The following is a 22680-nucleotide window of genomic DNA, read 5'->3' on the forward strand; positions in this document are numbered from 1 at the left end:
ATTTATCGGGTTTACAACGTTTAGAAACGATACGAGACTTTTCGCTTTCCGTCACCGTCACAGCGGGATCGCATTTCACGACCATCGGGATTATGCGCCTTTTTCATTTTCCTGAATTGCCCTCTGCCGTTTTGGTAGGGGTTTGGTAGGGGCCGGGACAACCGGTATTGCCAGAAGCAAAGCTTCCGAGATGGTCAGACGTTTCGCGACATTTCCGCTAGGGGAGACCGCATGCGCGGCGGCGTCGTGAAAGAAGGGCTGATTCCGTAAGTGTTCTAAGTGGACTGACCGATTTCAGCAGGCCTGACTATATAAAATTCGAGTTCCCATCCCTCAAGAGTCGAACCCTGAACTTCGTGTTCGGTAGCATAACGCCGTAGCCACCTCGACGGATACAGAAACGTAATACAGTGAAACGCCTTCATAAGAAGCGTTCCGCACGCTCAAAGTACCACTTTGTTTTATCATCATCATCATCATCAGCCTGTCTGCGGCCACTGCAGGGCAAAGGCCTCTCCCATGTTCCGCCAATCAACCCGGTCCTGTGCTTTCTGCTGCCACGTTATACCTACAAAATTCTTAATCTCATCTACCCACCTAATTTTCTGTCTCCCGCTCACGCGTTTGCCATCTCTTGGAATCCAGTTTTATACAGGTCCCTTATTTGTAGATGTCGAGCACCATAACGTTGGAATACAATCGCTGGGACTGGACGTAAAGAACCCTTCGGCGTAAAGGCCATTTCGCTGTAAAGGCGTTCAACCTCGTACGCCTTGAACGCGGAACAGAACCAATTTCACGCGAAGGAGAAACAACTGATTTGTTTTAGAGAACCACAATTATACGGTCCATTGACAAATTTCACGCGAAGGAGAAACAACTGATTTGTTTTAGAGACCCACAATTATACGGTCCATTGTACGCCTCAACCAGCAGCTCGAGCAAGCGAGATTCCGATCGTCCAATATCGTCACACCGTGCCGAACTCCAGGGCGTCGGTCTCCTTCAAGGACGCCGAAGCACAAAGAAAACCGACGAAAACCATCTTTTTGAAGAGCCACTTCTTAAGGCTTGATCTTCAAAAGCTACGAGGGTGTAGCGGGATCGAAGTTTAAATGGCAACAAGGGAAAATGTCGGGAACGGTCGAGTAAGCACCGAGAATGCCGCGTATACGTAAGACTCGGCTGTACTCAAAGAATTCCGGGTTCGTTTCACAAAGGAGGACACCGCACCTCCGGTTAGGTTTAGTACTCCCCACGAAAAAGAAAAAGGAAAAAAGGGCAAAGCCAGCCACGAAGCTCACGCTCGCCTAGAATGACGGCAAAAGCTCAATGGGCTCAAGTGGCCATGAACGATCGCTTGCCGAAGCGCGGTGAAGAACACGCAAAGACGACGACTTTTGCGCGTCCCTTCTCGTAGCGTTCGAGATGCAGTCACCGTGCCTAAAAACGCCCCTCGTCGTTTCCCACATATCCCCTCCAAATTCACTCAGAAAGGGACTTTTCCCGCGTAATACAAACAGGCAAAAAAGGTCGCAGTATTTCTTTCCCGAAGTGACAAGTAGCGATGCTAGTGGTTTCGGGGGCTGTCGGTATGAAGGAAGCCCGCCACATCCGGTTCCGCTCATGTCGCAGTCTTTCTTTCCTCTCTCTCCGTAACAGATGACAGTTCTCTCTCATTCTCTCTCGCCCGTGCAGTGTCATTTCCCGTAGCTTTTCAATGACCCCCTCTCCTGAAAAGCCGCGGGCACGGCGGTGTTCTCTTTTCTGCCCGCAAAGCGAAGGAATGGCCCCGGCGAGGCGATCCCATACAAACAAGAGCGTGGGGCACGGTCGGCCCAACGAACCTGGCAAAAGCGGGAAAGAAATACACAAGACTCTTGCCTCCCGTTCGCCGCAGTGAACGGTCGATCGCTACGCGAGAGCACAGGAAAAATGGGGCGTAAAAAAAGAAAAAAAGAAGGCGAGGGCGGCCATAAAATATCCTCGAAGTGGGAACCACAAGCGCCCGAAATGGGATGGCCGAAGGACGGCGGCAGTGGGTTTACGACGCAAGCAACAGCTTGCACGTAAGCACGCAGTCGCACGAATAGTAAAAGCATAAAGATAGAGAAATAGACAGTGTACAAAGAGAAAGAAATAAAAAAAAAGTCACCGATTTCAATGTCGAGAGCTTCGAGTCGTTTTTCACGCGTGTGTAGGCACAGTCCCAGAGTGCGCAAAAGGACAGCAATGACACGACTTAATGGTAACGCTCGTGTTACAAACACCTCGTTTAATTGTCGATAGAAGCTACGTTCTTTTTTTTACATATTTGACATATTTAACAGTTGACATATTTGATCTCATTGTCAGTGAAATTGTGCATAAGCTGCTTAATCCAATACGCTAAGCCCTGCTGCATGATCTGATAACTACACCTGGAACCAGTAGTAGCAAGCATGCAACGAACACCGTGGCGCCGCCCTGGCGGCGTGCTGTGGATGTGACCAGCGTGATAGATGAAGCAGGCGCGCTGTAAACACAGCACAAGCGTGCGTAAAATACGGAGATATTCAAAAGCAACTGCATCATCATAAGTAAAATACATCTACTATTTGGTGACCAACTGATTCTGCAAAATAAATTTGTCGCCAGCAATGGATTTCCCATTGATTGAAAAGGCAGCGAATGCGCAGCCTCCGTGATTCACGGGTGAGTCGTAGTCGGCAAAGTAAAACACCAGAACGACTCTTCAAGGTGCTGCGTCAATGACCGCACGATGTGATGGATTTCGCAGTCTCTGTATGTAGCGCAAAAACACGAGGACACAGAAGAAAAGACACACGTGTGTCTGTCCTACGTGTGTCTGTCCTGATTCCTCGCGTTTTTGAGCTACATACAAACGACTGCAAGATGTTACACCAAGCCTAAATAATAATTGCTCGTCTTTAACATCCCAAAACCACGATGCGATTATGACAGAAGCCGTAGCGGATGGCTCCGGGAATTCCCACTATCTGGTGTTCTGTAACGTACATCTAAATCTAAGCATACGGGCCTCCAGAATTCCGCCTCCATCGAAACGAGGCCGCCGCAGCCGGCATTCGATCCCGCGACCTTCGAGTCAGCGGCAGAGCACCATAACCACTAGACCACTGCGGCGGGTAACAAGATTAGATGTCAACTCAAGCGCACTATTACGGTGTTCCCATTGACCAGCTATGTTCCAAGAACAACCAAAGGGACGGAAAAGTAAAATCCGGAACTGCTAGACAAAACAACATGAAGGATCGGAACGGCCGCCCGACAAGCGTATGGACCGTGGTATGCACAACGAAAAAAGGGCACCCAAAAGGAAAGACAATTTGCACCCTTCTTCCCTCCAGGGTCTTGGAGCGTCGTTTGCGACTCGGGGAAGACCACGAAGTTCGAAAAGCCACTTCGAAAAGCGCGCGGAACGTTCAGCTGCTTTTCAACCTCCCCTTAACAATCCGTGTCATCTTCGCAGGGCACTTTAGACTGAAGTTGCAGCCGAAAAAAGAAAAAAAAGTGCACGTTTTTCGATCAATCTCCCGAACACAGAAGGCTGCGAGAAAGGGAGAGTCCGGACCACTCTGCTTCCTCCAAACGAGCGGCGCCATTGGCGCCACAGACGCTTTCTCGCCGCACGCGATAAATAAAAACACGCAAACACGGCGAGAAGGCTCCGCGACCACTCTCACCGTCGTCGTCATATTGTCGTCACGGGCTGCCGAGACCGGTCTAAAGTACGCGCGTATGTGTATATATGCACGCTGTGTCCGAGTTATCTGCAGCACGGCTCAACGCCTGTGAGCGGCAGCAAATCGCGCCACCTTAATGAAGACCCTACAAAAGAAGGTGGACTATACCTTAACACAAGCACCGGTACGAAAGCGTGTCTGGAGAGTGCCGGTTCCCGCAATTCATGCAGTTGCGAAATAACCGTTAGGTAATCTAGCAAGTTTTGTGAAGATGTCTTTAGGAAGTTAGCAGAACCACTCGAACACTTGGAAGTCATGGCGATTTCGCAACGAATAACTATCACAAAAGTTCTGACACAGCGACACTGTACACCTGCTGCCGGTTAAACATCCAGTGATTAAAAGCAATAATAATCATAGGCGTGCGCACAGGGGGGGGGGGGGGGGGGGGAGGGGGGGCGCCACCTAATCACCTACGGGGGGGGGGGGGGCGCAAAATCTGATCCATACAATGACCACCCCAAGTCACCTAAGAGGAGGGGGGGGGGCGCAAAATCTGCCTCGTACATTGACTTAGTAGGGGGGGTCGCTGCGATGGACCTTCGCCCCCCCCCCCCTGATGGGGAACTCTGCGCATGCCTATGATAATAATAAACGACACACTCGGAGAAACAATGGCAACAGCGGCAAGTCCGAAACCGTAAAACACCGAGGAAAAGCGACGCACAAGGACCCTAATCGCAGGGGCAGCTACTTTTCGCCGCCGAGTTAGACTGGCGGCATGCACTGAGCGCTGCTCGCAACTGCGTACGCGTCGGTGCAGCGCTATACGTAAGCGCACTGCCGCATAAACTGCCGCGCGCGCGTGAGCACTCTGGCGAATCCGGACGGACGGGGATAGACCTTGCGTCCTTCGAGAGAGAAAAACAAGAGTCGGCGAACTCCGCACGGGCGTCGCAGGACTCGCACTTCTCCTCCTCTCCCTCATTTTGCTACCTGAAGGACGGGACACGCCGACGCCTCTCGCTACGTAAAAGGTGCACATGAGCGTGGACGACAGGAAAGTAACGAGTCCGCTCAGCTCACGTACCACAGGCGACTGACTGGTTGCGGAGTGACGTCGGATGATCGCAATCGCTCCCTGAGAGCCCGCCGGCCGGCGTGGAAGGTTGTGGGTTCGGTACCCACTGGCTGCTTGTTGTCCTTACGTCGTCAGCTTTCATTCGTCGTCTGTTTACCTCATAATTGCAACATTTTAATTAGGAACTACAAATAACAACCTCTACGATATGCTTCGTTTCGTTATCCGATGGTCTGATGTGAACGTGTGAACAAGCTTCCGTGAAGACGATGTAGCTTGGCGATGGCTCTATTTTCAAAGTGTTCATGGATAGATGAAAGCCTCGCTAAGCTGTGCACTGCACTTGCTAAGCTGTGCAATGCACTCTCAAAGATAGAGATAACAAAGCACGAAGTTTCAAATGGGTATGTCACGTGCGACATTCTAGGAAAACACCCGGGACAGAAGCAATTGCCGGCCACGACTGCCAGGCTAAGCCCGCCTGTAGCAACAACACGTGTAAACAGAGGCAATAAATGTAAAATGAGTTTCTTATACTGCCGAAGAAGATAGTACGCTGCGACATTTTAAAAATGATAAGTACTGCTGTGAGAAGAGATTAGAGGTTATAAAGGCTGTAACGTCTTATACGGACACCGCCACGTTTCCCGGGGTGTGTATAAGATAGAATGCGCACATTGCGCCTGGTTCCAAGAATCGCGACACCCGTGACCTCGGCGCGTAAACGACCCCAGCAGACTTCCGTTTTCGTGGTAGCGATTAGCCGACCGCTATCGCACGATACGCTGAGCGCTGGTGCCTCCAACACAAGGGGAGTTAATTAACAAAAAGCGCCGAGCTCCTAACAGCTGGCTCTTATTTCTGGTCAAAGCTACAGTATGATTACTGTTGGGGTATTACGTCCCAAAACCATCCCAAAACCACGATACGGTTATGAGGGACGCCGTATGTGGAGGGATCCGCAAATTTTGACCACCTGGGGTTCGTTAACTATCGAAATGCTGCTGCTGCCGCGGCCGGGATTCGATCCCGCGACCTTCGGGTCAGCAGTGCAGCGCCATAACCACTAGTAAAAAGCTGACACTCGTATGTCAGCTTCGACTAATCAGCTACTGACGTTAGTATGTCAGCCATACAGACGGGAACTGTAAGTGTTTGGCCTTCCATTAGTCCCAGTATAGCGTCGACAAAACTTCGCTTCAGGTTAACTTCACCGCGGTTCGTCAATATTTCACAGTGCCTCTACAGCACTCTTCCGTTTGCTGCCCATTCATGTAATAGCATTCTATTTGACATGGTTCCCTGGTATAGAGCCAATGCGTAAGAAAAACGACTCAGGAAACAATCCAGAGCGCCGCACGGCAGGGAGACTGCCACACAGACATCCTTGTTGCGACACCCTCAACACGTTTCACGATGCTATGCAGGCGCATTCTGAACTGAAATATACATATATACCCATAAAAAAACAATTCACAGTTATTTGCTATAAATAAGACGAAACTAGACGGATAAACTCGCTTTTCCAATCGCCGCGACAGAAAGAGGTCCCTGGTGAGCCATTTCGTTCTGGAATAGTCTGAAGTGGACACTTCGAAATCGAACTACGAGCTGTACACCGCTGACCAATGGTCCGAGTACACTTGGTCGATGGCCCCGCAATGCTGTCGAATGGCCCCGCAATGCTGCCGTGAATATTGCCTAATATTCACAACACATAACCCGCTGCCCTTCTCGACTGCACTCCCAAGGACTTCCCTTGGCAAACGTGGCGTACAATATATGGAGGCGTCTAAAGCAGAACCTCCTCGGCAGCACCTCGATCTCACTTTCAAAACCAATCGCGATTGTTCCGTGTTATCCCGCTTGTATTCACGAAGTGAACGGAATGAACAATAGAGTGCTTTAGCAGTACCGGTTTACCGTAGCTCAAGTACGGAAGCACCGTACCGTCGTGGTCGACACGTCACTTTTTTTAATCTGGAATAACAGTATTAGCGACTGTAACCATCTCGACATGTTACCGTACCCATCGAGCAACTTGCGCAGCTAATAGTTTTTCGGATCATGGCACGTTTTACCCGGAACGGCAAGTCACTGCAAGAACGCCATAATAACGCACCAATGACAGAACAGCAGGTGGCGCAGTGAGAACGTCGACAAAAATTCGCTCACGTTACACACCTTGTTACTACACCTGTTCCAGTTTAAAAACAAGAAAAAAACTAAGCCCAAGAGCAGCAGGTGTGATGAGCCACGGAAGAACACAAGTGGAAGCTTCAGGAGGCTTCCTTTGGGACGGTCAAGACGCCGGCGAGGCCCAGTGGACCCCCAACGAAAAATAAAACCGGAACCGCAAGGCCGTGACTACGTGATTCGTCTCTCTCGAATCCTCCTCGTGAAACTCATATAAACAGCGAAGAGAGACGGGGGCGGGGGCTTAGCCACCAGTTGTGCAACAGCGATCGTGGGGCCCAAAATATTCCGTAATCGTCAACGGCGAGAGAGCCTCGCCAACACCCTCTCTTTGTTTCCCTCTCCCTCCAAACAGTAGTGCGGTTCTCTCTCCTCCATCCACGAGGTAAACGATCGCGAAAGCAATCCCGAGCGAGAGCGCTGTCTTAGAGAGAGAGAGAGAGAAAGAGCAGAGAAGGCGGTCGTGCCATTCTCCATCCTCAACAAATGAACGTGCCACGGCTATGCGCGGCGCCAGGAATTGGCGAAGAGAAAGAAAAAAAAACGTATTTAGATCTCGGTCAGCTTGTCACGACTTCGCAAGACTTGTACGTAAGTACGTATGAGAGCCGCCCGCGAAAACTGCCGCGGCTGGCCGGCCAGCATCAGCGTGCCCTCGCATCGGTTCCACATGCTTATGGCACATTCGGGTGGTCGTTTTGAGAGCGCTCTGTGTTTGGAAAGCGGTGAATAAGCAGGTATGCAAGTCACGTTTCTCCTTCCTCATCATGTATTGGCCCGATTATTTTAGCAGTAACGCTTAGTTGCTATTTTACCAAACTTTTTTCGGAGCCTCCGGAGCGCTCGAAAACGACAAGTTCAATGTACCAATACAGTCTGCATCGACAGAACGGCTCGCACGCACGAATATGATCACCGGCGGTCGCGAGGACCTTTCCGAGAGCGGCCTAGGAGAGCCCATATTAAGTGTCTAAAATTGAGAGGCCTAATACGTAATGCTTTTCGCTTGCTCATGCTCTCCCCCGCAACTTGCATGTAACTTTCGCTTACGTTATGTCCCAAAAGCACGATTGATTGACATCTCCTCTTCCGAGTGGTGTGCCGATTAAAAAAAAAAGAATCAGAAAGCTTTCCTTCAAGGTCTGTTTTCCAACCAACAACTCTTGTCCACAGACTGCCTTTCGCGCAGGAACAAAATATCTAACCTAACCTAAGAAATCAACACTGGCCCCTGCCTTTCATTTACACCTTTTTTCACTCTGTGCAGCAGTGCTTGCACCCCTACCCTGTCCACTACTGAGGGTAACTGAAAGACGTGACATTCATGTAGTGGTTCGTCGAAACGCCTTTGCGATGGTCGTGCACCTGCAATGGGATGGGGGAGCGCACTTGGAAACAGGTTTGTAAGGAGAGTATTGGGTGCAAACAAACCTTGCAGGAAAGCATGCATATATATATATATATATATATATATATATATATATATATATATATATATATATATATATATATATATATATATATTCAAATGGGGTTGTTTTGCTTGAAGCAGGAATACACGTTGCGTCGCGGAAGGCTTCTTGCAAGTCAGGTCAGGTTACCAGCGAGCGCGAGCGCGAGCGACAACCACAGCCACCGATTGTCGTCTTCCTCTTTCACAACAACAGAGCGTCTGTCATTCGCATTCAGTACAATTATTCCCCGCGCAATAAGGAGCCATCCTGGCGACCTAGGGGCCAGAAAACACAGGAGGATCGTAGCACTGTTTGAGTCTGGACACGTGAACGATTTCCTGGCCACGGCGGCGATGGTCAGAAGATGGTTCCAGTGGCTCGATGAGGTAGTTCACCGGCGAAGTCTGCTGAAGTACACGATATGGACCGTGGAACTTGGGGACCAGCTTGGAGGAAAGGCCAGTAGTAGTACACGGCACACGCAGCCAAACGAGCGAGCCAGGATCGTAGGTAGTAGTGCTAGTGGACGCGTCGTGGTGGTGCTTCTGGCGCCCCTGGTCTTGTGTTGTGAATGAGCGTGCAAGTTGGCGGCATTCTTCAGCATATGTAGCTGCTTGGGATAGAGTTGTGGACTCTGAGGCATCGGGTCGGTACAAAAGAATAGTGTCCATAGTACAAGAAGGCTCGCGTCCGTAAAGTAGGAAAAAAGGGGAGAACCCAGTAGTGCTTTGAATGGCGGTATTATAAGCGAAAGTAATAAACGGTAGTACGCGATCCCAATTGGAGTGGTCTGACGAGATGTACATAGACAGCATGTCGCCGAGAGTGCGGTTAAAGCGTTCCGTCATCCCATTGGTTTGAGGATGATAGGCGCTTGTGGTGCGGTGGACGACGCGGCACTCACGCAGCAATGCTGTGATCACGTCTGAGAGAAACACACGACCGCGATCACTCAGCAACTCTCGAGGGGCGCCATGACGAAGGACGAGATTGTGGAGAATAAAAGTGGCAACGTCCTTTGCTGTCGACGAAGGAATGGGTGAAGTTTCGGCGTACCGTGTGAGGTGGTCGACGGCAACGATTATCCAACGGTTACCATCTGCAGTGCTGGGAAGGGGTCCGTAGATGTCGAGGCCGACGCGGTCGAACGGTCGGGCAGGGCACGGCAAAGGTAACAAGGCACCGGCGGCGTGTTGAGGGGGAGTCTTGCGTCTCTGGCATGTGGAACATGCCCGAACGTACTGTCGAATGAAACGGTACATGCCACGCCAGTAATACCGAAGCCTGATCCGAGAATAAGTTTTAAGGAAACCTGCGTGGCCGCATTGTGGGTCGTCGTGGAACGTCGAACAAATTTCAGACCGGAGGTGACGCGGAATGACGAGTAACCACTTACGGCCTCCGGGTGTGTAATTTCGGCGGTACAGCACGTCTTCGCGAGTGGTGAAGTGCTCGGCTTGCCGACGCAATGTCCGAGAAGATGGAGAAGGGGTCTGACCAGACAGAATGTCTAGAATGCAAGCAAGCCAAGGGTCCTTGCGTTGCTCAGAGGGCATGTCGGAGATGGTGAGGGCAGTGGTATCACAGGTAGTAGGTGTGAAGCTGGCAGAGTCAGGAGACAGGGGTGAACGGGAGAGGGCGTCTGCGTCTGAATGCTTGCGGCCAGAGCGATACACCACGCGGATATCGTATTCTTGAAGCCGTAACGCCCATCGGGCGAGGCGACCACTTGGATCCTTTAGTGACGACAACCAGCACAGGGCATGGTGGTCAGTCACGACGTCAAATGGGCGTCCGTACACGTAAGGCCGAAATTTCTCAATCGCCCAAATAATGGCAAGGCATTCCTTTTCAGTGACAGAGTAGTTGCTTTCGGCTTTGGTAAGAGTTCGGCTTGCGTAGGCAACGACGTACTCTTGGAAGCCATCTTTCCGTTGCGCAAGAATAGCGCCTAGCCCGACACCACTAGCGTCTGTGTGGATCTCAGTGGGTGCAGATGGGTCGAAGTGTCGCAGAATAGGAGGTGACGTGAGGATGCGACGCAGTTCGTCGAAAGCGTCGTCACAAGGGGGAGACCACGCCGAAAGATCACTAGAGCCAGCGAGGAGCTTGGTCAAAGGAGCGATGATGGTAGCGAAATTGCGGACAAAGCGCCGGAAATAGGAACAAAGGCCGATGAAGCTTCGGAGCTGTTTCATGGTAGTTGGTTTTGGGAACGCGGAAACGGCTGTAAGTTTGGTGGGGTCGGGAAGAATACCGTCCTTCGAAACCACATGCCCTAGAATCGTAAGCTGCCGAGCGGCGAAGTGGCACTTCTTCAGGTTCAATTGCAGTCCCGCAGCGGAGAGGCAAGCAAGAACTTGCTCGAGGCGGGTTAAATGGGACGCGAAATCGGTAGAAAAGATGACAATGTCGTCTAAATAACAAAGGCAAATATTCCATTTGAGGCCTCGAAGGATCGTGTCCATCATACGCTCGAAAGTAGCAGGCGCGTTGCAGAGGCCGAAGGGCATGACTGTGAATTCGTAAAGGCCGTCGGGCGTAACAAAAGCCGTTTTTTCGCGATCGGCCTCCGCCATGGGCACCTGCCAGTAGCCAGAGCGCAGATCTAAGGAAGAGAAGAATTCTGCTCCCTGTAGGCAGTCTAGGGCATCGTCGATGCGCGGCAGAGGATAGACATCCTTGCGCGTGATACGGTTGAGACGGCGGTAGTCCACGCAGAACCTGATGGATCCGTCCTTTTTCTTCACCAGCACAACTGGAGAGGCCCAGGGACTGCTGGACGGCTGGATTATTCCACGCTTGAGCATATCGTCTACCTGTTGATCGATGACACGACGTTCGGAAGATGACACACGGTATGGACGCTGTCGCAATGGTGCATGTTGACCGGTATCAATACGGTGGACAACTGCTGACGTTCGACCCAAAGAAGGCTGGTCGTGGTCGAAGGAGGCTCGAAAACGCTGAAGGAGTTGGACAAGCTGTTTCTGCTGCACAGGCGTAAGGTGGGAATCGACAGCTTTGCAGAATACGTCGATAGGATCAGCTGTGTCAGTTGCAGAAGTGATGGCACAAGGCAGTAGTGATGCCGTGTCTCCAAGTGTTGTATCGTCGAAAATGTCAGCAAAAGTAGTGAGGCTCCCCAGACATTCGCCGCGTAGTAGGAGCGACGGGCAAGCAGAGACGTTGCATGCGTAAAGTGCCGCAGAACCATTGCAAAATTTGATGACGGCAAACGGGAGGACGAAGGTTCGGTGACGCGCACTCGTTACAGATGGTTGAAACAAAACAGTAGAGTTAGTGGCAGCAGGCGAAAACACAGGCACTAGGACGGCGGACAAAGGCGCGATGTGGACGTCAGCTGCGGCAAACACTTTAGGGGGACTGCGGTCGTCGAGGTCAGGGCACGGATTCGACAACGTCAGTTCAGCACGAGCGCAGTCTACGAGGGCCTGATGGGTTGAAAGAAAATCCCATCCTAGAATGACGTCGTAGGATGATCGCGGAAGAACGACAAACTTGACGGCATACCGAACATCTTGAATCACAACACGAGCTGTGCACTGAGCCGAAGGCGTGATGTAATGCGATGTCGCTGTACGCAGGGCAAGATTCGTAAGCGGCGTGGTCACCTTTCTCAAACTGCGGCACAATTTCTCACTAATGACAGAAACGACGGCTCCTGTGTCGACAAGTGCACGTACGGCGATACCTTCGACTACTATATCAATTTCGTTGGGCGGATGAAGAGGTCTTGAAGAGTTCGACGACAACGCAGTTCTTGCCTCCGGAACTGCGGCTGTCAGTTTTCCTCTCGTGCGGGGCTAGGTCGGCGAAGCATCGGAGAGATGGATCGGCGACGGGGCGAAGACGAACGGCGTGAGTCGAAAGGGCGTCGAGGGGAAAACGAGTCAGCGACAGCCGAAGAAAGTCGTTGGGAATGCTGGGCAGCCTGATAATTGGAGGAAGCCACACCGTCCTGAGACTGGAAGCTGCGACGTCGACAGTAGCGGGCTATATGCCCCGCAAAACCGCACGCGAAACATATCGGCCGATTATCAAAGGTGCGCCATGGGCTGACGGCAGAAGGTCCGGACGGCGAAGTAGGATGGGGTACCACAGTGCGTGTGGGCGGCGGCGTCGTGTAGAATGATCCGGTGGCCCGGTAGGCGCCAGAAACAGATGGAGCCTGTGGTCTGGCAGCGACGGCCGCGTAGGTCAGCGGTGTAGTGGCAGGCGGTGATGGTGGTAGTGCCTGCGCGACTTGCGCCTGAATGACCTGACGAAGACGTGGTTCCAATGATGTCGCTGGTTCAGGTATTTGGGCGACAAGGGAAAGTTGACGGGCAACTTCCTCACGGATGAACTGCTTGATCTGTGGCAGTAAAACGGTGTGATCAGCAGCGACGTCATCGACAAGGGCGGAAACCTCAGCTGTAGCCTCGGCAGCATGGCGCGTCGAGACACGCTGTTTTCGCAACTCGTCGTACGACTGACAGAGTTGGACCACATCGGCGACAGTCTGAGGGTTGCGAGCGACAAGCATCTGGAACGTGTCGTCGTCGACTCCTTTCATGATGTGCTTTATCTTGTCCATTTCGGCGAGAGATGGGTCGACGCGCTTGCATAGGGACAAGACATCTTCGATATAGCTCGTAAACGTCTCGTCCCGGCGCTGGACTCGGCTACGCAAACGCTGTTCCGCGCGAAGCCGGCGCACGGCGGGACGACCGAAGACCTCGGTGATGGTTGCCTTAAAGGTCGACCAATTGGTGATGTCAGCCTCATGGTTTTTAAACCACAGGCTGGCCACATCAGCTAGGTAAAAGCGCACGTTGGTGAGCTTGTCGCAGTCGTCCCATTTGTTGGAAGCGCTTACGAGTTCATACTCAACGATCCAATCCTCGACGTCGTGCTCGTCGTTGCCGTGAAATACGGGCGGGTCGCGTTGCCGTGGCACGCCAGTACAGAAGACTGTCGTTGTGGTGGCAGCAGCTTGCGAAGGGCCAGGAGCAGTCATGTTGAAAGGTGATGGTAGCGTCCGATTGCGAAGTTCCAGGATGATGGGAACCCCGGCTCCTCCACCACTTCAAATGGGGTTGTTTTGCTTGAAGCAGGAATACACGTTGCGTCGCGGAAGGCTTCTTGCAAGTCAGGTCAGGTTACCAGCGAGCGCGAGCGCGAGCGACAACCACAGCCACCGATTGTCGTCTTCCTCTTTCACAACAACAGAGCGTCTGTCATTCGCATTCAGTACAATATATATATATATATATATATATATATATATATATATATATATCGAACACGCCACTCAGCGCCTGCTCCTGTGTACCATCGTTGCCTCGTGTTGACTGCCCAATTTCCGATGCTGTTGATATGAATTCTTTAACTCAGATCTCCGATTCACTGAGGCTACACCAAGGGCATCTCGAAATGGGTAAGCGTACACGAACGTGTGTGGCGGTTATTTCTGTCATAAACAAGCATCAGGGCAGAGCGACTAACGGTGCATGTAATTAACAAGCAGATACACACCTATGGATAACCGCTTGCGTCGCCTCAGCAACAAACAGGAGTTGGATAAGTTTCATCGAATTAATGAAAGTGACGTCAAGTACAAGCTCTGCCCACAGAACCGTGGCGCGCTTGTCAATCACCTATGTAAGAGAGTTTTATATCGAAGCGTAAGTACTATTTTCTGTGTTAACGTAAGCAGCACGCATATCGAAAAATAAAGGTTCGTCATTCCTATCTAAGATACGATCTTTGGCTACGCAGTGATGTCAGAATCTATGATGAAATTTGCCAGGACGTTCGCGTTATGGTCTTAAAACCAGCGACACGAAAGAGTGTGCATGGGAATACCAATTATCTGAAAATGCGAAAACTGCTTGACGTTACGGAAATGAGCAAAGGTGATTGGGTGGAACGTCCGCGCGTATTCTCCCTGTGTGGGACAGCTCCCGGTGGACCTTATATGTATTCTTACGTTGTATCCGGGTATACACTTATTTTCGTTGGCACCGGCATGGGAGACAATCGCTTCGGTCACGGTATGTCGATTTAGCAAGGAAGAAAACAATAAGTGTTCTAATTCCTAAGTACGTCGGAACAGAAAAGGTAAACCAATGACATACTAAACGCTCTGACAACGGGCGCTGGTGCTACTGTCGATCGTGAACATACCGTCGAACTTCACGAAGAGCATCACTTACAAGGAGCGAAAACTAACCTTCACCAAGTATCCCGCAAAGGCTCGAAGACGCGAACAAACACGCAGGCAACGGTTTCGCGGAAATCTAAGCAAGGGCGTCAAGAAAGAACATTTGCCAACCACGCAGGGCGAACGAGGAAAACCATGCAGGAGAAAGCGATCAAGCCAAGACAAACGTTTTCTCGAGCAGACCGTGCAAAGGAGACACGGAGACGGCAGGGCCAACATCATCAAACCATACTCGACGCACCGAAAGAAGCACGGACCGCACGTTCACTCAAACATACGCACTCACTCACGGAACATACCTCACTAGGGTTCGACGACGCCGCTTGGTGAAAGAGTCAAGAAGGCCGCAGCCCCGGCAGAAGGTACGGCGCGAGGACGACGAGGATGGTAGCGCCGGCTTCTTCGCTTCGGCACGCAAGGTTGCGCCGTTCGCCCGCCCTCAACGAAGCACCACGAATTCGAGGGAAGCCTCCACGCAGCGGGGTTTCTCTTGCGGCGAACTGGGAGAGCCCGAGGTTCGGCCAAGGCAACCACGGCTCGTCGCCGGCGGCAACAGAGACGCGAATGGAATGTCACGAAAAAGCGTCGCCGGCGCGCACGGACACACCATTCACAGACGCGCACATACACACGCACGATGAGACAGAGAGAAAGAAGCCAGGGGCAGCCGCCACCGAGAGGACGTCGATGGAGACCGGCTTCCCCGCTCGTCGATAGGCGCCGAGCTCGGAGGAAGCCACAGCGGCTGCAGCAAGACTGGTTTGCGTTCGCGTCTGCAGCCAGCCACCACCAGCGGAATAGTCGCGGCGGAGGTAGCGGAGGCGTCGGAGAGGGAGAAAAACGCGCGTTCCGGCCGCGAGACGCGACGACGGCGCTGCTTTCCTATCACCAATATGACGTCACGGGCGACGTCACATGGGGGGGTTCGTTTTCGTTGCCTACCACCCGCGACCCCTTCTTCGCGCGGTGGTAGGTAGGCGGAGCCGACACCCTGAGGCGGAACGGAACGCGCTCCTCGCTCCAAGCAAGCATCCCAAAACGAAAGCTAGAACAAAAATTTACAAAACAAACTACGCAAACACAAAAGCGCGCGCAGCGACGACATCGGGCTGCCGCTGAAGGCGGCGCTGCGGTCGTGCAAGCTGGCAGGCAAAAGTGGCGCGCGCGCTCTTCCTACGTTGGGCGCCAACTTTCGTGCGTTGCTTTTTTTTTCAGCTGCTCACGGCACAACAGTGCAGCCCCGGCTTCCCTGCTATTCGTTTTTACTTCAGTCATCGCCTCCCGTCTCCCTTGCCTGCAGTTGTTGTGCTGCATTGCTTTGCACTTTTCTCGTCCCGACAATGCGCACTGCCGCATGCACTACTACCGCATCGTCGGGTCCTCCCTCCCACCCATTACCTCGCTCCCCGGTTTTGCAAGCGTCGACTTGGACCTACAAAAGGAGGGATGGAATGAACAAAAAGCACTTTGCCAAGTGCTCCCGCCCTTCCTAGCCGCCTGACGAGGCACAGGGCAGCCATCAGGAAGTGTAGAAAAAAAAAGCTTTTACCGTTGTCGCTTTTTTCTTTTTGCTTCGTTCTTGCTAGTCGCTTTAACTGCATGGCTAGATTTCGTCCACCGCACTTTGTCCCGAACGCGCAGTCGGCTTCCTCTTCCTCGGGAAACAGCAAATTTCTACGCTCGTTTTCTCAGGCGCGCCCGTATACAAGAATCCTCAAGAAAGCAAACCATTTGTAGCCAAGAAAGAAAGCGGTGCCTAGGGCGCAAGCTTTTGTTCATCGGTTCCAAACGACGGGAAAGAAAAGAGGCAAGTGCTTTCGAGATAAAGTTGACGCTGGGTACAGAGTTCAAACAAAACAAAACAAAAAAGAAGAAAGAGCACACACAACACTGGCTGCAGCCGTCCTACAAGCAGTGCCTACTGACCCAGCCCCACCAATTCGGCCAAGCCTAAAGGAGCTAGCTCCTCTTATTAAAACCCACCGGGGTTTCGTTGAGAAATAGCAAAGGACCGCGACGGCCCGCTCTTTGTGAGAAGTGATTCCAATACGGTGCCTATTTGCATTCTCCCAGGCAGCAATAGAACTGCTGTCGTACGGGCGACGGCGTTAACGAAATAAAAAGAACGATATCTCAGAAGAGTGCGAAAATACATAGTGCGGGTTACGTTGGGCCGTCGAGTCGCGTACGTTCCAACGTGTAGCAGATAACAAAATTTGGTGGCTACTGCTGCATAAGAATTGACGGTCCAATCCAGGTGCTATATTGGGAGAATCCAATTTCCGAAGTACTGCGCACTTTGCTCGCATCGTTAGGCGAGTAAAATGCATGCGGGCTTAATACAATGAGCCCGCTTGCTATCGCACACGGGGTCCTTCCTCCTCGAAACGCACTCGCCCACATTTAATGCGCCGATCAATAATTCAAGACGCGCGCGCTGCGAAACTCAGCCTCCGGCTTGATCTGCACACGGATAACTAGAGCGTTTTATATGCGGGGCAGCGGAGCGACAAAACAGCAACGTCATGCGGGAGGGCAGCCATGTGATTAAGTATGCATATTCATAACGTTAATGCAAAAAGGATCGTACTGAGCAAACCAAGAAAAGTAAGCGATGCAGGGTACTTTGTCAGATGTTGTTCGGTTCGAAATTAATGCGTGCGAGCAAATAGAGCAAAAGTGAAAGAAAATATTCGGGGTACTTCGACAGATTTAGGATGAAACTACGATGATGCGATGAAACATTCCACAGCATCACATACTGCGTCAGATAGAAATGAAGGTAAAGTAGGGAGTTTGTACATAGCAAATAATCGGTTTGCTACCCTAAGCTATTTAGAGGGGGGGGGGGGGGGTATTAGAGAGACCTTTAGAACAGAGAAACATGACACATGCGCACGATCGTTGCTGTCGGCAACACAGTATGAAACTTGTCAGAACTAAAATCATTCGCGCCGGTTTGTTGTCCAATAACCCACTCTTAGCCATCTGAGGGTTTTTGAGGTCAGCCTTCTAAGACGATTCCTTCCGACAATGGTCTGTCAACAAAATGTGCCAACACAGCCGCAAACATTTGTCTCCAAATCACTGTAGACGACGGTCGCAGTCTTGAAAACGTTACTCTTAATGTTGAACGAGTGAATCCAGGTGCCGTTTTGCTTACTAATGAACTTGATTGGTTCATCGGTTAGTCCATCGGTTAGTTAGCATGAAGTGATAGAAAAGTATTTCATGGAAAACAGCATTTTTTCGCAAACGTACCGAAAGTGTCAACATAGGAAGAAAAACATCGACAATAAGTTCCGTACTACCTATGCGGTTCAGTATGTGCAACCCAAAAGAAGCGTAGCATAGGAAACCAATACACGCAAATTGTTTTTTCATCGGTTGGTCGACCGATCCACCGTATGAAGTAACAACAAAATCCGTCCTGTAATAAAGCAGCTTCCGCAACATACTTCCGGTGCTAAAATCGTAGGAAATACAGAATTTTTCAGCATTGTCGATGTTTTTTTTTTTCCTACTTACCACAATTCAGTCAATGTATACGATCTAAAGGATGTGTAACAAAGAAAAAAAAAAGAATACGTGCAAACTGCTAATTAATGTAATTGTCGGCGTTTTTACGTCCCAAAACCACGATATAATTATGAGAAACGCCGTAGTGGACGGCTGCGGATATTTCGACCAGCTGGTTTTCTATGACGTGCATGCACCAATATCAACCGTTGGGCAAATAAAGTTTATTCAACTCAACTCAACCTAAATCTAAGTACACGGGCCTCTAGCATTTCGGCTCCGTGTAAACGCGGCCACCGTGACCGGGATTCGATCCCGAAATCTTCACATGCAGATTGTTAACACACAGTTACCTCATCACTTCGATTTACCATGTGTTATTGGATCAACGGATATATATATATATATATATATATATATATATATATATATATATATATATATATATATATATATATATATATATATATATATATATATATATATATCTTTTTTCCGTGTTCACTGAGCCCCATGATGACTGATGGCACCAAACGGGCGGCCGCTCCATCCTAGCGTATTAAGCTGAATAATCGGGCGCGTAATTCGCAACGATGGGCGCGCTCGCATAAAGTGGAATGCCAGTCCGAGCGTATAATGTTTTCTTATATTTTTTTTTCTCGTCAACGTCACGTGTGCAAATCTTTTGAATCCGTCGTACCTCTCGCTTCAGATTACGCTCGAGCAGCGGCGGGGACCCGGGCCAACCCGGCCCGCGCTGCGGTAATTGGCTAATGGGATTTGAATACACCGGATCCCAACGCATCATGCACCCTTCCACCGAGCCAGGCAGGGAAGCAACGGGGTGGAGAAGAAAGCACCGGGGAAGTGATTTCCCAGAGGAGGGCGTTCGCACTCGAGCGAGCTATGTTCGGACTGTTCCTGCTCGATTTTGCAGGTGCTCTTTTCTTTCTTTCTGTCCCACTCGAGCTAGCCTTCCTTCCTTCCTTTCTCATTTCGATGACGTCACAGCATGTGTGCTCACGTTACGACTGCGCGGAGGGCTATAGCGTTACATGACGGTTTTACGTCACGTGACGCGATATCGCGGATTCCTGGCTACTGAGAACACACTTAGGTTTAGCAGTTCAATGAAAAGTTCATGACGTCGAAATTGCCCCAGTGCCTGCATCGTCTTTCTAAGCGCCAGCGTTGAATATAGACGCAAAGTCCAGTCAATCCATCGATCGATTAGTCAAACAGCCATATCACATCACGTAATATCATGCACTCGAAGCATCAATCAGGCTTCTTGTACGTCTTCATACTCCATAGTAACAGTGCGTAGGTATATATAGCGCGCGCGCAGGCGCAGGCACACGCACACGCACACACACACACACACACACACACACACACACACACACACACACACACACACACACACACACACTCCGCGGACATACCGCTATAAAGGAAATAAAGAAGCACAAGCTTTTTTTTCTTTTTTTTTATCCGTGTTGAATCACTACGTTTGTTCCATCCTGCACAGAGATTTCAAGAATTACCTTTCATAGCCAAATGAAACGGGAACTCTGAAAGCCGCGGCATGTACGGCCGTTGAGTGCAGTGGCAATTAACACGCCTCTATTAACGGAGACTCGCGAAATAGATAGTTTACAAAAGGTGATGCTGCAGAGAATGGCGAACTTGCGAAACACGGCGGCGAGGAGAAACGCGTCTGATTTACCATTACAGGCTGAACACCTCAAAAAACGCTGTGTATATAAAAAGAAAAAGAGTTAGACAGCAGTGTTCTTCTCTACGCAACTAAAACAACAAAAAAAAGTTCTTCAAAAGAACAAACGTGCTCTTTTGACTCTAGACGCACGCTCAAATGAGCGGTATAACAAATCCTGATCGATGTTCGTGCTTTTGCAGCGTGTTCCCACGCGCCCGGTATCGTACATTTGCATCCCTTTCACGGGTGCTCTCCGTGCCTTTGATGTGAGGGGGTTGATCCCCGGTACACTCAGCTATCGATACCAGCGTATCCCTCGGGGAACTATACTTGCTATATATGCGGCCTGCTTGTATCCTCATTATTCAGGCGGAATATAAAGTGTTATCGGCCGCTAAAACAAAGAGTCAAAAGGAACTCGGTCTTTGAACACGCACACTCTCTCTCTCTCATTTCTATTTTTATAAAGGTCACCCTGCTCCTCCTCTGTACCTATACGCCTCCACAACCCACACTCTCCTGATGGACAGGACTGAGAGATGCCGCTGCCGGATGACAATATTGCTTAGTGGAAATACTACATGATAAGTATACGCCTTGGGAATACAAGGTGCAAGAATAGGCCTGCGGGGACTCAAAAGGCGAAGCTCTGGCGAACTTCCAAAGACAACACTATCAGTTACATTCCGTCCACCAATGCCCCTATCCGACCGATTTCTTGTACAGCAGCACTATTACCCATATTTTATGTTTAGCGGTGCACATTTTTTTTATTTGATAATAAGCTTATCCCCGAACCTCGAGGTTCGTTTCGAGCCGTGCAGTTCATGCCCAGTACGAAGCTGACACCTTCGAGATGCCCGCAATCAACGTAGCCGGAGGTGTTACCTTTGAGATGACTCCCCGCCCCCCGAAATTTATAAATTTTGAATGTATACCTATGCACGCCATATACAAATACACACGCGAACACACGCACTCCCAAACAAAAATGAACTTCAACACACAGACACATATTTGCACTAAGTCGCACGTATGGCACGCGCACCTGTGTAGACACACAGTAAAGCGTGCATTCTCTCGCATACTCAATTGGCACACACGAAGCTCTGGCAAAAAAAGACCACACGCGCAGAGAAGCCCACAAGGACGCGGGCATGTTGACGTGTCTGTCTTTGGACTGCGCCTCGGCGCAGGCGTTGACGCGTCGCACGTTCTTCACGCCTGTTTGTCCTATACGCAACCACTCCGGCAGTTCGTCGTGTTCCGCCTGAACTGCGCGCGCTTTCTCAACGACGAGCCACGAACATCGACGCGAAGAGTTCGAGGTTGGAAGACCCACTCGCGCCGCGGACGACGCTGCCATCGTCGCAGTCGTCACCGAGGTATAATACACGGCGATAAATATTTCTCAACGTTTTTCTCCATGCGGGCGTGCGACAACGCAATAATCGAGCGCCATGCATAATGAAGTGCCTGCTGCGCGACCACGCGAACGAACGGCAGCGTTTCGTCAGAGACATCTCAAACGCGCGCGCGCGCCTTATGAAGCAATTATCGCGCGACGTACGCTTACATGCAGCACCCATTTCAGCGACCCGCAATTCATACGCGCATTTATGCGTGTATGCACGCACGTGCGCTCGTCTAAGCCCTGGTAACGCATACGGCAACACGGGTAGACCTTGTAGTCAGTTGCACACGGCGCAAGCCTCGAAATTCCGAAATTCACCTCAGCGTCGCGAGAGAGAGAGAGGAGGGAGTTTATACGGAGAATGAAGACTACAGGGGCCCTCGATTTCCGTAGAAGCCACGTCGAACTGACAGACGACAGACGGTAAATGAGACAGGAAGAGCAGAGAACGTGAACAGCACCACCCTTCCCGCAGAATTGGCTAGCCAGTAAAGAAGTAAGAACTATATATAAAGACGAGTAGGCGCCATGGCTGGCTTCGAAGCTCCCAAACCAGCTCGCAACGACGTCATCCAGGACATCACGCAGTCTTACGGTGCCTACACGTGTTTAGAAAACTGCCTATCGGTAAAGACATACATAAACTATATCTCGAGTAGAAACGCCGCAAAGAAACACGACGTATAGAAAGGAAAAAAACAACGGCGCTGCAGACGCGTACACGCATTTGGCCTGGTTGGTCCACAACTTTCTTTTTTATATATTTTTAATGAGCCACAGAGGCTGACGATATACAGTTAGGAAAGTCACGTTTCATGACAAACCGCAGAAAGAGCGTTTCCACAGGGGACCTCTGTGGAACCAGGGGGCCAATACCAAAGTACAGGGGTGCCAGGAGAGATACACAACAAAGCGTTTGCAGGTCGGGGTGTAAGCTCTCTTGCCATCCAATATCGGGTGCAGGAACGCGGAAATAGGAAGTACATACTGCATGGGGGTTGTTCTCTTGCACACGTCCATGACAAAAAAAAAATTAAAAAAGGGGGGGGGGGGCATGTACACAATACGAATGCACAGAATACGAGCGTATGGGAGCGACCGCACCACGTCTGGCAGTTTGATTAACGAGTCGGCAAACCACCAGATGCAAATATGTATCGCGTATACAGGCGTTAGCCGAGCACGGTACACGTACTGCCGCACGTTCTCGAATACGTCGCACGCGTTGCAGCCGAGAGAGCGCGTGCGTCGTGATCTCGCTGCACATGCGGCGTGCTCGCAGTCCAGCACGAACTGTGACCAATATATATATATATATATATATATATATATTGAAAAATGGTGTGCGTCTATTGAAAAATGG

At 50.7% G+C, this 22680-nt stretch overlaps 1 protein-coding gene across 2 annotated transcripts in view; it reads right to left on the reverse strand.

Annotated features, from left to right (window-relative positions):
* The window catches only part of LOC119404753 (uncharacterized), a 116325-nt gene that overhangs the window by 70594 nt on the left and 23051 nt on the right, over positions 1-22680 (reverse strand). Inside the window, exon 1 of one of the 2 annotated variants that reach the window (XM_037671416.2) lies at positions 14964-14982. The exons of the other annotated variant lie outside the window; for it this stretch is intronic. The gene's annotated coding sequence lies outside the window, so the exon portion shown is untranslated. Of the gene's footprint in view, positions 1-14963; positions 14983-22680 lie in introns of those variants that run through there. 2 annotated transcript variants of the gene reach the window in all.

This window comes from Rhipicephalus sanguineus, chromosome 9 (assembly GCF_013339695.2).
Source record: "Rhipicephalus sanguineus isolate Rsan-2018 chromosome 9, BIME_Rsan_1.4, whole genome shotgun sequence".
Classification (NCBI taxonomy): domain Eukaryota; kingdom Metazoa; phylum Arthropoda; class Arachnida; order Ixodida; family Ixodidae; genus Rhipicephalus; species Rhipicephalus sanguineus.